Genomic DNA, 14,001 nt, shown 5'->3' on the forward strand with positions numbered 1-14,001 from the left:
TTACTTTTTGAATCTTCCGTACCACATTTACTTCGCCAGATACATTTATTTGGCGTACTCAAATACATGTATCTCATATACATGCGATTCAATTAGGTGTAATTTATTACATATGCACTATATCTAAGTGAGATTCGCATGTATCTAAGATACACTAATTCTTTTTGCTTGCCTCTCACTCTCTCTCTCACTCTCTTTCTCTCTCTCTTCACCTCTCTCCCTATGTATCCATATTTCAGAGTGTATCTAGTATCTCAAGCACATATATCTAGTATGATTCATATATATCTGAGATACACTGACTCTCTCTCACCTCTCTCCTATCTCGCTCATCTTTCGCCTATATCACTCACCTTTCTCCTATCTTGCTCACGTTTCTCCCTATGCATGTATATGTACTTTAGAATTTATTTGGTATTAAAGATGCATGTATCTAATATATTTGATACGTGTAGCTGACTTGAAATTTGGTGTCTAACTTGAAATTTAGAATAAATTATTAATTAGTGAGATAATTTATAATTATTTTAAACTATATATTGGATTAGTATTTATGGTACGGATATTTACGTAATTAAATATTTTTTCCTAAAATAATAGGTTACTAATTAAAAATAATTGGATAGATCATGCGTAGGAAAAAAATAGAAGTAGGAAGTGAGTTTTTTTTTAAAAAACTATATTTATTGTTAAGGATTGTGGAATTGTCACAATTTTTTAAAACAAATATATATATATATATATATATATATATATAATTTATATATATAATTTTTATATATTTATTATCTAAACTATCGCTAGGGACACACATTGGTCAATTAAAAGGAAAATATAGATGAGCCAGATCCGTAAACATAATAAGTAGAGGAAAAATTACTTGATTGAGTGTTTTTTAAAAATTAATTACTGATTTTAATAATATTTTTTATTTATTATCATTTATAGCAATACATAGCAATATTATGATAAATCTACACTTATATTAAAAGTGAATTATGCATACAATATAAATGTATTATAAATATTTTAAAATATATATTATATTTGTGTAGTAAGAAACTGATATAATGTATTATAAATCTATTAAAGTATGTGATAAATGTATTATCCATCTATAAAACTTGTATTATATATGTTTTATAAATAGTTCTCTACAATATGTATTAAAACTGTATTATAAATGTATTATAAGTGTTCAGTAATTTTTTTTATTGCTATAGATGATAAATATTTTCTTAGTATTGTATATTTATATAAGTTTCCCGTAAGTAGATACTTATCAATATGTACAAGCAATAATTTATTTTGACAAAATGGTTATATGTATATGCAGCGTATCAATATTGTATAAATAGTGTTATCATGTATAGTTGATGTATAATTGTGTATAAGAGATGTGTATACATTCATATATACTATTTATATAATTTTAATATACAATAATTTGTTTCAATATCGACCAAATCAAATCTCCTCTAAATAGTCCAAGATTTTCGATATAAACTCCTTTTGAAATTTTATGTCTTTTGATATAATATGCAATCAAAATGATTCACGTAAAATTGATGTCGGTAGTGTAGTAGGTGATGACCAATTCATCCGGTGAACGTGGATTCTTAAATTCTATTATTTAAAAACCAAATTTCTCCTCTTTAAGGTTTTATTTATGCATGCTAATTAGTCAGGCTGAAAAAATAATCTGGCACAGAGACCACAATTATCAAACAAAACAAATTCAGTATTATTTGTAACATTCAATTATATAAACACGATATCCAAATACAACCTTTTAATCATTCGTAAGTACATTTTATATTACATGGAATTGTAGTTATAATTGATATTTATATAATTTATTCAGACTAGATAGAAATTTACTCCCTATATTTTTGAATTTAACCTAATGTTTTAGGAAGAAATATCAAAAACTCAAGCTAATTCGTACTAGAAATCCACCAACTGTGTTCTACTAATCAAGTATAAAATTTAAAAGAGCCTAAAGCTTAAAAGAGGATGTATTAATTTGATTGACTGCATGCCTTCATGTCTTGATTAGAGTTTGCAGATCTTATGATACATATTACATATATGAGCAATATCGAGTTAGTGCTTTGTGCATTCCATTTTGTGACCTAAAAACTTATATCTTTTTGTGTTTGTACCTAACCTCAATATTCTTGTAGAGGTTAAGAAACACGTGGAGTGTGTGATTGAGACTTTGTGGGCATCTTTGAAAGGTTAAAACGATGATTGATATATGTCTAATATATGATTGATATATGCATAATATATAGTCCATAGGTCAAGTACGGGCAACACCCTATGTATATTCTCAAGAAAAAGACCAAAATAAATCAGTCGGCTGGGCCGGGCCGAATGGTCCATTAAATATATTACATATATGAGTAATATCGTGTTTGTGCTTTGTGCATTCAATTTTGTGACCTGGAAAATTATGTCTTTTAGTTTTGTTTTGAAACCTAACCTCAATATTCTTATGGAGGTTACGAAATATTCATATGGAGTGTGTGATTGAGACTTTATGGGTATATTTCTAGTTTGAATTTTAAAACTATCACGACTCAACTCCGTTGTTACACCCCACACTCTCGAGCTCGAAATGTCTCTTAAGTTCTTTAGACATTATCCTGTGAGCCGGATAAGCTACGACACTATCAAACGACTCCAAGGAAAGGAGAATGTGATACCCTATAGTAGAAAAGGTTGGAAATAGAGTCATAAGAATCCGAAAGGAATTGGAGGCCAAGTAATGAGTCGTAGGACTCGATTTACCTACGTAAGCTACTAATTTAGAAGTCGTATACACTTGAGTAGCTTAAGGACATACCAAGCTTACGTAGCATGGATTACATAGGCTCCTAAAATAAGACGAGATTACGAACCTGCGAGGAAGGGAAAAAGACGACACGTGGCAGCCAATGGGGGAGCGACACATGGCAGCACCTCAAGCAAGCAGGTGATGCACCTACTTAGGGTCAAGTAGGTGATGCAGCTGCTTTGGGGGGTGGACCCCACTGCCACGTGGCAGCCCCTAGTTGGCAGCATGATACGGTGTCCAATCATGGCTTGACACGTGTCACCCTAAGGGCTGACACGTGTCACCTCCAAGGCAGCCCATGTATTTATGTTTTATGACTCTTAAAGCAAGTCATTTATCCAAAATCAGCCAAGAACTTAGAAGGAAAAATGTGAAGAAGAAAAAGGAGAAAGGCAGCCACATTTTGGAAAAATTAAGGTAAGTTCTTCAATTTTCCTCCGTGAATTAATTGTCTATGATGTTCCTCAACCCCATGAAGGTGTATTCAGCTTGGAACTTGAGAGAAAGTTGAAAGAACAAAGAGGGAAAATGTTAAAAATTAGTTAACAGACCCGTTTTTGGAGGGGACAGTTGTTAGTAATATTAGTATAACTTCTTGTGTATAGCTTAGTTTCGGGTGATTCAATATGTTTTGGAAAGGTATTTAATAGGGCTATAACTTTCATTTAGACTATACAACCCAGTTTCGCTTTTCTCGGCTCGAAAAATGATGGTGAAGCATGGGGGAGCTGCTGCCCAGATTGTGTTTTGGAAATCCTACACGGACAGCTGTGAGTATTTTGGTCATATATTTTAGTACAAAATTGCTGTAGGGGTAATTTAAAATTGTTTGCGACCTTGATACACATGTCTATAACTTTCATTAAGGCCACAAATTCTGTTTCCCTCAATTACCGCTCCAAAACTAAGCGACAATATAAGACAGTGGGCTGTCCAGATTTCACATTTTGGATAGTTTTGGCGAGTTTGACAAGTTTAACGTAAGGTAAGGCCTTTCCTTTTAAATTGAAGTTTATGATGTTGTTATAGAGGGTATTATACGTTGTGTAAGTGGATGGAAATGTGAAAATATGATAAATATATTTGACGCCCGAAATAAACTAAATTAGAATCTCTAGAAGTGAATTGTCATCGAAATAAAGTGTCGTTCTTGTAAGTTGTTGCTGAAGGGGTGTAATGTATTGTTATAGGGCCTAAATGCGTTCTAAAAGGGGTGTGGATTCTGCTGGTTTCAGCCACACGACCCCTCATTGCGTATAATGAAAGGCGTTATAAAATAAAGGTTAGACGCCCTATTGTGCTACCGTATTTTTTAATAAGTTGTTTGGAGGTTATGTTGTATATTGTTGGTGTGAATTGCTGCAGGTTGTTGTTGTTGGTTGGCTGTAGGTATTAGGGAACAAATTGGAAATTTGGATAGGGCACATTATAGGGGAGGTGCTGCCCAATTTTCGTCGATGCCTTAGAGAATAACAGAACTAGTCGGGGAAACGACTAAGGAAATAGATTCCATTAATACTAAGATGTAACCTAGGGTGATGGAAAGTAAAGGGGTTGATATTCATACTACTTTCATGTTGAATAGGTTCAAAGGACGGCGAGACAAGTAGGATAAGGAATAATTCAGACAAGGTATGTAAAGATTTCTCTTGGCATGTTTTGGTATAAGTTTGTACATCTATCTTTCTTTCCTTTTGGAAATGTTTAGCCTTAAGTGAATTGTATATGAAGTGCGGGGATAATTCCATTCCCAGAATTCCGAGTACACCTCATAACCCCTATCCACTGTTCAGTATTAGAGTTTCTGTGAAGATTAAGTATTGCCTAGTAGGGCTTCTATGCGTCAGAATATAATGTGTGGGAAGCTATCTTTCATTCCCAGTGAGATGTATTTGATACAAAAATGAGATTACGATTCCATAGTGGTTCACCGAGCCCCATGAAGGTCCGGGTATGAAATATGTATATGAAGATCACCTGAAGGAAAGTATAGACTATATAGAGCTTATTCTCTTTCTTCTTTTGGCATATCTTAGCTATAAGTTAAACATGATACGATCTCTGAGGTAATGATCTAGCTTGCATATGGTTACTTACTACTCTGCTTGTGCATATGGTTTACATATCCTTACCGAGTCCCATAGAGGGCCGGGTACGATTGAAGTCCCAAAAAGGGACCGGGTATGATATAAGATGATATAAATATTCACCAAGTCCCAACAAGGGCCGGGTATGACCGAGACCCACCAAGGGCCGGGTATGCTATGTGAATGCAATGATAAGACGACATGATTGCAGACCGAGTCTCATTAATAGGCCGGTTATGGTATATTTATGCTTATGATGACATAAAGATAAATTTGTAACACCGAGTCCCCGAGCGGGCCAGATAAGGTATGTGATAGTGGTATACATGAATTTATTTTGTAAGGTGCAGGTACAGTATCCTATTAAATGTTATACTTGGTTTCCTGCATCCTTGGTTCAGTTGTTATCTCAGTTATGTTATGCTTATATACTCAGTACATATATCGTACTGACCCCCTTTTCTTCGGGGGGGCTGCGTTTCATGCCCGTAGGTACAATACAGACCAGCTCAGGATTCCACTCAGCAAGTTTAGAAGAAGCTCCATTGATTTGGAGCCAAGTTTTGGTACCAAACCACCGATGTATATATTTGGTTACACAGGGGTACGATGGGGCCCTATCCCGCCATATGTTGTCGTTCCTATTCTTAGAGGTCTGTAGACATGTATGTGTGGGTTGTTCATGAGTTTATTTCGGCTGTGCCTATATGGCATGTTGTAAATGTTTTTACATTATGGAAGTCTTATCGGCTTGCATTCTCTTTCATGATACGATATGAATGAAAGAGGCCACACGTACACAAAAAAGTTTTAACTTATTAGGGTTTTTTGTGAGTAGTATCGCTTTGCTCATAGTTCAATTTGACTACAGTTGACAAATATGTATACGGGGGTCCAGGTCGGACCCCAGTTGCGGCCCACGAGGTTGGGTCATGACATCCGTAGGCCATGACTGGGGTCCGACCTAGACCCCCGTATACATAAATCTCAACTATAAGAACTATACACAAAAATCTAGAGGGTCATAACAAATTTGTCTACATATAGTCTCTTTCATTTGCACCATGTCATGCAAGGGCCGAAAGGCTACCTTAACATAATAACATTTATAATATGCCATATAGGCACAACTGAATCAAACTCGTAAATAACCCACCTACATATGTCTACATACTTCTAAGAGTATTAAAAGTGACATATGGTGGGACAGGGCCCACGCTGTACCCCTGAATAAACAACTATATACATTATACGATCAGCAGCAAAAGCTAGACTCTGGAATAGTGGAGCACTTCCGACATAGCTGAGTGAGAGTCCTAAGCTGGCGGATCTCCAAATTAAGTACCTGTACCTAAGGGCATGAAATGCAGCCCCCTCCCCCGAAGAAAGGGAGGTCAGTACGATATATGTACTGAGTATGTAAAACATAACACATCATAGCTGAGACCATATCTGAAACAAGGATGCAGGGGACAAGTGTAACAATTAACAAATTAATGTACCTGCACCTTAGGACATGTAGTCATATACATCATCATACGTTGTGCCCGACTCACTAAGGAACTCGGTATCATAACTATTTCATCATTTTACCATATCACCATATCATCATCCCCTCTCATCATGTGTATTATTTCATCAGGTTATCGTATACGACATCATATCATCGTATATGGCATAATCCTATTGTATATGCCATTATAGTACATCCGATCCACTATGGGGCTCGAGGTCACAAGTGTATCCCTATATTTTCATATGCATGCCTACGTAAGTATCCGGCCCATTAGTGAGGGACTTGGTGAAAGAGTAGTGTACATAACATACCGCACCCGACCCCTTTATGGGACTCAGTGCCATTATCACATAGTAAAATATATCGAGGAGCATTTGGCCCGATCTATAATTTAAAACAATGCTGAGGAACATACAGCTCGATCCATATTTTCATCATATCATCATATATATATATATATCCGGCCCGAGACTCGATGAATAACTTCATCACATACGGCGTCATCGTATGCTCCAACTTCATCATATATGGTATTTCATCATCGTATAATTCATACATACATATACATAGCTGGCCTGGGACTCAGTGAAGGAGTAATAAAGATGTGCCTAATAACGTTCCCGGCCCATTGTGGGAGTCGGTGAAAGAAGGGTTACCATATGCACGAGTAGAGTAGTGAGAAACCATATGCAACTAGGTCATCTCTTGAGATTCAATGAAACAGTCAAGTCAACTGTCACTTGAAGACCAAGAAAGTAATTCTCCGAGGTACCCTTTACATGTTATTAGGGATTTCATCAATTAGGGCCTCAGGAACCACAGACATGTACTAAGATAATGCCACACAGTTTGTGCAATCAAAGACACAATTTATGCAATCAGACATATAGCTTATGCAATCAGAAATACAACTTATGCAATCAGAGACATTTATCCTCTCAAAGCCTTTCAGAATAGAAGCTTATATTCCCACTTACTATTCAACATATAGGTGGCTTGGGAGTAGTAATCTAACTACTTTAGGACCCTTAGTATTCAGAAATGACTACGAGTCACAAATTATATCCAGAACCTATAAATGAAATTATCTCTAAACTCATATCAGACATCATTTCACTTACCTTAAGCCCCTTTCAAAGAGAGAAATAGGCAAGCCTTATATGTACTACTTATCATCCTACAGAAGACTTGAAAGGTGAGGACTCCACTTATTGCAGGAGTTCTAATATCTAGAAGTGAACAAGGGTCTTGACTCCTACTCAACGTTTTATGAATGGAATGATTCCCAAATTTTGTATATATATAACTTAAGGCTAAGACATGCCAAAAGAAAAGAAAGGGTAAGCTTCACACACCTTTTGTGGATTAACTGTAATCCAGCTCACCTCATTACCTCCTTAACCTAATAACATGAGAGTAATACTGAGGTTAATGACCTTTCTCTTTCTGATTTCCAACTCTACAACCAAGTACCCTTATGAATCATTTCCTTATCCAATACCCTCGACTAGTTTGTTACTAGTTCCAAAGTTACCAAAAATCGGGCAGCATCTCCCCTATAACTTCAACATCCCCGAAATTTCACTCGGCCAAAATGTGAACCAACAAAAACAACCAGAAGCATATATATAAATAAATCACTTCAACATTACTCAATACAACTCCAAACAACTAGCTCAAAATTACGATACCAAAATAGAGTTTTTAACCTTTATTTCATAAAACCTTTAACTATACTAAAGGAGGGTCGTGTGGATTCAACCATAATAACCCACACCCTTTTTATAACCCTTTAAATCCCTGCAATACACAATCACACCAGCTACAACCGCGGACCACAATCACAACACCCTACGCGACTTCGATTTAGCTATGACGACTTCAATTTAGTTTGTTTCTAACATCAAGAACCCTTATGTAATTTTTCCACTTACAACCTTATTTAATACATGTAGTATACCTTATAAAATCATCATAAACTCCAATTTGAATGGGAAAACCTTACCTTGCCCGAAACTCGCCAAAACTTGCCTCGGAAGTTCCTTTAGCGTGACTAAAACTTTGTGGTTTCTTGCTAACGTTTTGGTGCTGATCCAAACCATAAATTTACATTAATAACATCCTCATAACATCATGGTATACCCTATATAATTAATTTACGGAATGAAATCGGAGGCTTACCTTTCTTTCTCCTTGGCCGAACCTACTCTCTTTCTAGTTCTATATTTTTCTTCTATTCTTTCTTTCTCTAGAAGTATCTTGAACTAGGAAGATAAATGACTTTCTTGTAGATAATAATGATTCATAACATATATATATAGGATACTTTAGAGGGGTGGCACATGTCAAGCCCTAAGTGGTGACACATGTCAATCCCTAAGTGGTGACACATGTCAAGCCCTCATTGGGCCAACACATCCCTTCCTCCTACCATAGGATGCCATGTGGAAGGTAGGGGGGTCCACCCCCTAGATCCATCTTCTGCCACATGGCACTCTCCCTTGCTGCAATGTTGTACTCTCTCATGCTTCCACGTGTCACTCTCTTTTCATCCTCGTGGGTTCGTAATCTCGTCTTACTTTACGAACCTATGTAATTCTTGCTACGTAAGCTTGGTATGTACTCAAGTAGCTTAAGTATGTAAAATTTCCTAGTTGGTAGCTTACGTAAGTAAGTCGAGTCCTATGACTTATTATTTGGTCTCCAACTTCTTTCGGATTCTGACAACGCTATTTCCAATCTTCCCTATCATGAGGTGTCACATTCTCCCTTCCTTAGAGTTGTTTGATAGAGTTATGGACTTTCCGGATCCCATGGTATCTTCTAAGAAACTTGAGAAACTTTAAGAAGCTTTAAGAAACTTAAGAATCCTTCCAAAAACTTAAGAACCTTTCAGGATACTTAAGAAGCTTAAGAACCTTCCAAGGTACAAAGGTACGAGGTGTAACAAAAACAGTGGCTCATGATCGATATACGCATAATACATAGTTCATAGGTCATGTACGGGCAATACCCTATGCATATTCTCAAGGCAAAGACCAAAATAAAACTATCAATTGGGTCATGCCGGGTCAGATTGTTCCATTAAAAATAATTCATCGATTTCTGATATAAGGATGGGTCGGGTCACCCAAAACCGGGCCATTCCGATCCGTGATCAATAATAGGAGATCACTATCTGTCCCAGTCCATAATCCGTGTACCCAATTCTTCCGAGCCAACTGGGCTAGGATGGGTTTTGACCTAGTGGGCTTAACAAGCTGATTTTCACGATGACTCATTTAGTTTTTTTTTAACAATGTTTATTAATCCACAAGTTTGATTCAATCATTAATGTAGTCTATTGTTAGTTATTTTTGAAATAATCAAATTTAAAGTAGAAAGTTGAAATTTTATTTATGAAAGGTGAAACTTGAAAGTTTAGTACTTTAGAGTTCAGTTCGGTTCTATCAATTTAATTTTGAAATCATGTAGTGTGGTGTTATCAATTTAATTTGAAATAATTTCTATCATTATAAATATAAGTTGTATTTACAATGTATCTCAAATATACACACAATATACTATCTATAATAATAAAATACTCAAAGAACTTCTATGTCACTCCTCGAGTCTATACCCTAGGCGTGACCGGCTCTCAAAAATCATTATTGGTCCAAAATGAACCCTTAACATGACTGACTACTAGCAGAAGGCTAATTATACATGCGGAATCTTAAATAGATGAGCATTTAAAAATATTTAAGTAAACCTCATGTACTGTCTAAAAATAATCTTATTATCAATAGTAATAATGTTTTAAAACATCTAAAAACTAAAGAAAAATCTGACTCACTATACTGTTCTTGAAGCCTCTACGAACTTTAAATAGGTTCCGAGACAAGACGCATGACTGCCTCAAAATAAACTACTAATACTAAAAAAAATGAGATGGAGTGCTCTGAAAGCAAGGGGAAGTAATGATATCAATAGATCACTTATTGATGATCCTGAACACTTGTACCTGCATCATGAAATAATGCAATATTGAATGACGTCAGTACATGAAATATACGGTATGTAATAAACCAGAAAGAAACAATAGATGAACTAAAAGGAACTGAAAGTAACTTTGACTGAAAGTAAAGCATGTAAGTATCATGAAAACATGTAAAGCATCACAACTGAGATAATGCAATGAATAAGTTCTAAATAATAACTTTACTTTCTTGGGGAGTTTCTCTAACTGACAACCATTACTATGAGCATCGTGATGATACAATGTCTAGTCACATTTCCATAGCCATTCTATACATTGTTAGAGCATAAGACTACAAAACTGAACTCATGGATCCAACTAAAATGCCCTTATTAGAGGCCAGGGTAAGGAGTCGCCCGAGATAACGACACGATTTTATCTACACTGGCGGTGCAGTTTATGGTGTTGGATTTGTTTAAACTCGTACACAAATAGATGGTCAATATTTCTCCCAAAATATGTACTTTTTTATATAACTTTAAAGATGTCCCACTTTAGGGTAAAACTAAAAATCTGATATTTGGAGTCTATGCTCAAAATACTTCTTTAAAACTAAATTGAACTAAACTTTAACTAACTGAAATTGCTTTCTCAAATAGATAATATTTTATTTAAAAGTAGCCATGCTCTTTTCAAAATAAAATAATACATTTTGACCAACACAAGTTTTCTTAAAACTCTTCTTCAATTGATAACTTAAAATATTTGAACTTTAGTTGAAATGAAAATCAATGCATGATAATATATATATATGCAAAAGCTATCAATGATTCTTTAATAAATAGGGTTCATGTGACAAAATAAGCATGAGTAATAATTGAAGAATCAAAATTACACGAAGCACTATAATTTCAGTGATAAGAATCAGAATTCAATGATAAGGAATAAAGGCCAATTCGAAATTCATGAAACTTGGGGTAGAAACCCTAGCTTTAACTCTTATTGAATGAATTTATATATAGAGCGTGTGGACGAACTTAGTCCATCACTATTAATAGCCTTACATACCTGGTAGAACAAAGTTCTTAACAAAAGTTGAAGAAGATGTTTGAAACCCTAGTTTTGTCCCCTTGAATCTTGCTTTAAGCCTTGAGAATGATTATGAGAGCAATTAGGCCAAACTATCCTCATAAGGACCTTAATTATATCTCAAAATGTCGAGGTTTAGACTTAGAAAGGGGATAAATATGAAAATAACCTTCATGTAAAAATTTCTAAGGCCGTCTACGGGATCATCTACGATCCGTAGAAACTTCTATGGGTCATAAAAGTCCTCTCGTAGAAAACAGGCTAGGGTTCTAGGATTTCTGAACTTTTGGGTTTGCAGACCCTTTTACGGGTCTTAAACCCATTTATGAGTTATCCTATACATCTTTGGAGCATATACTGAGAGAGGGTTTCAGGACCTTACTTTCACAGGCCCTTCTACTGGCCATAGAATGCTTTATGAAAGTCATAGTAGAACTTTGACTTTGAGGTCTTTATTTCATGGGTCGCTCTACTATATGTAAAGTGAATTAGGATCCGTAGTCTGATCAATAAAACTCAGGCTAAATTTCTAGTTTCAGCGGTTTGATTCCATGGGCTCATCTATGGTCCGTGGTTATTTTTACGAATCATAGATGGTGTCCATGAAAGTCATATTTTTATGGGACTTAACTTATTTTTAGAGATTTTTGAACTGATCTGAGTTATAATATTTTAGGGTGTTACAATATCTACCCCTTAGGATCATTTATCTCGAATGATGACCAAGCTAGGAAAATATACAAGGCACGAATACAATGCAGAAACTGAGACATTCAAACACATGAATAGACACTAAATCTGATGTATGCAAAGGATTATTACCCTTAATACCAATTCTAGGAGGTGCGAATAGATCAGTGTATCTTGCTTTCGTATCTTCATTGGCTCCCCATGTAGACTTTTTCATAAACTAATTTATCCACATGACTTTGACTGTTGTGACCTCTTTGGTCCTCAACTTGCGAACCTAACGATCAAGAATTTGAACCGAAATCTTGTTATAGGACAAATTATCTTTCACACCAGTACTTTCGATGGGCACAATGAGTGAGGAATCACCTTAGCATTTCTTTAGTATAGACTTGAGAAATACTGGATGAACTACCACTAACTCTATTGGTAGTTCCAATTCATAAGATACATTACTAACTCTCTTTAAAATATGGTAGGGACCAATATAATAAGGACTGATCTTCCCTTTCCTCTAAAATATCATCACACCCTTCATAGGGGAAACGGTCAAATAAACTCAACCATCTATCCCAAACTCGAAATCTCTTTGGCTAACATTAGTGTAGCACTTATGAAGATTTTGCGCAGTTTTCAATCTTTCTTGAATGATATTTACCTTCTCTATAGCTTGATAAACCTAGTATGGCCCTATAAACTCAGCTTCACCACGTTCAAATTAACCAATCAGAGATCTACATTTTCGCCCATAAAAAACCTCATAAAGAGCCATCTAAATACTCGAGTGATAACTATTAGTATATGCAAACTCTATGAGAGGTAAGTGGTCATATTAGTTACCTTTGAAGTAAATGACATAAGCCCTTAACATATCCTCCAGAGTCTGAATCGTATGCTCTGCCTATCCATATGTCTGAGGATGAAAAATGGTACTGAGGTTCACCTTTGAGCTCAAATATTTCTGAAATGACTGCCAAAAATGGGCGGTGAACTACGCGCCCCTATTTTAAATAATAGACAATGCAACTCTATGAAGTCTGGCTATCTCGCAAACATACAATCTGACTTAGTCCTCTACTAAATCTGTAGTGTCTACTAGAAAAAAATGGGTTGATTTAGTCATCCTATCTACAATCACCTAAATTGAATCATGTTGTTGACGATATCGTCGTATTATCTCCACTTACATTTTGGAAGGGCTATGTTCTGAGCTACACCACATGACTTATAGTGCTTAACTTTGGGGAAATTCAGGCACTTAGAAAGAAAGTATGCAATATCTCTCTTCATTTCATTCTACCAGTAGACTTCTCTCAAGTCGTGATATATCTTGGTGAAACCCAGATAATTGAATACCTGGAATAATAGGCCTCTTCAATGACCCTATTTCAGAGACTGTCACAACCTACCTTGGTACCTGAGCATTATCTGGGTTAGGGATGTGTGTCTGGGCTAATTCTTCACTGCCTCTATCTTTTATGAGTCAATTCGGACCTTCTTTGTACACTATGTGGTCTAGGAATGCCATAGATTCTAGCTAAAATTCATGCTTCAAAAACTTCGCTAGTAACTCTCTATCCTTGAGAGTTTAGAGAAATATTCTAAGATGACTTGCTTGATCCTCCTCATTTCTAGAGTAGACCAAGATGTCATCGATGAATATAATCACGAACATATCTAGATACTATTTAAATACTCTATTCATGAGATCCATGAATGTTGCAGGAGCATTAGTCAAATCAAAGGACATAGTAGGGAACTCATGATGATCATATTGGGTTCTGAAAGCTATTTTTGAGATGTCATTTTTTCTCATTTT

The sequence above is a fragment of the Solanum dulcamara genome, chromosome 5 (assembly GCF_947179165.1).
Source record: "Solanum dulcamara chromosome 5, daSolDulc1.2, whole genome shotgun sequence".
Lineage (NCBI taxonomy): Eukaryota > Viridiplantae > Streptophyta > Magnoliopsida > Solanales > Solanaceae > Solanum > Solanum dulcamara.